The sequence below is a fragment of the Phocoena sinus genome, chromosome 17 (assembly GCF_008692025.1).
Source record: "Phocoena sinus isolate mPhoSin1 chromosome 17, mPhoSin1.pri, whole genome shotgun sequence".
In the NCBI taxonomy this organism is placed as follows: domain Eukaryota; kingdom Metazoa; phylum Chordata; class Mammalia; order Artiodactyla; family Phocoenidae; genus Phocoena; species Phocoena sinus.
Window position 1 is genome coordinate 51,485,813 of NC_045779.1, and position 1,459 is coordinate 51,487,271.

General features: G+C 40.2%; 1 non-coding gene across 1 annotated transcript; it reads right to left on the reverse strand.

Moving 5' to 3' along the window:
* Nucleotides 1-735: 735 nt before the first annotated feature.
* LOC116742792 lies at nucleotides 736-842 on the reverse strand. The gene has a single exon (XR_004346572.1). It is a non-coding gene; the product is annotated as a U6 spliceosomal RNA (small nuclear RNA).
* Nucleotides 843-1,459: the final 617 nt, after the last annotated feature.

Below are 1,459 nucleotides of genomic sequence, written 5' to 3' on the forward strand. Positions count from 1 at the left end.
CTTTATTCCTGTCTTACCCCTAGGTTCTTCATGACATTTTTCTTCTTAAATTCCATATATATGTATTAGCATACGGTATTTGTCTTTCTCTTTCTGACTTACTTCATTCTGTATGACAGACTCTAGGTCCATCCACCTCATTACAAATAGCTCAATTTCGTTTCTTTTTATGGCTGAGTAATATTCCATTGTATATATGTGCCACATCTGCTTTATCCATTCATCCGATGATGGACACTTAGGTTGTTTCCATCTCCTGGCTATTGTAAATAGAGCTGCAATGAACATTTTGGTACATGACTCTTTTTGAGCTATGGTTTTCTCAGGGTATATGCCCAGTAGTGGGATTGCTGGGTCATATGGTAGTTCTATTTGTAGTTTTTTAAGGAACCTCCATACTGTTCTCCATAGTGGCTGAACCAATTCACATTCCCACCAGCAGTGCAAGAATGTTCCCTTTTCTCCACCCCCTCTCCAGCATTTATTTTTCTAGATTGTTTGATGATGGCCGTTCTGACTGGTGTGAGATGATATCTCATTGTAGTTTTGATTTGCAGTTCTCTAATGATTAATGATGTTGAGCATTCTTTCATGTGTTTGTTGGCAGTCTGTATATCTTCTTTGGAGAAATGTCTATTTAGGTCTTCTGCCCATTTTGGGATTGGGTTGTTTGTTTTTTTGTTATTGAGCTGCATGAGCTGCTTATAAATTTTGGATATTAATCCTTTGTCAGTTAAAAATATGGAACGCTTCACAAATTTGTGTGTCATACTTGCGCAGGGGCCATGCTAATCTTCTCTGTATCGTTCCAATTTTAGTATATGTGCTGCCGAAGCGAGCACACATTTACTGTTTTTTGTTGAAATAGAAAAGAATGGTTCAGTGACCTTATGCACTGGTTTGATTTTTAGATGGATTAATGTGACAAAACAGACATAATAGAGAAGTTTTAGTAACCACCCAAACAATGTCACCCAGGCAGCAAAATATAAGCCATGATAATGGATCATCATTGTTTGCACCATTGTCCAGTATTTATAAGGTTGATAATGCTATGGGCAGCCCAGGGCCATATCAAAGAACCTGGTAAATCATTGTCTCCTTTCTGTAAGCATTCATTTCTAAGAAAGAAAATTATTATATATTTGTACCAGACATAATAGCTTACAGCACAGTTTTTTGTTTGTTTGTTTTGTTTTTTCTTTTTTGCGGTACATGGGCCTCTCACTGTTGCGGCCTCTCCCATTGCGGAGCACAGGCTTCGGACACACAGGTTCAGCGGCCATGGCTCACGGGCCCAGCCGCTCCGCGCCATGTGGGATCTTCCCGGACCGGGGCACGAACCCGTGTCCCCTGCATTGGCAGGCGGACTCTCAACCGCTGCACCACCAGGGAAGCCCTACAGCACAGTTTTAAACCTTTATTTAATCCCAAGAACAACTTTATCATATAAGTGTTA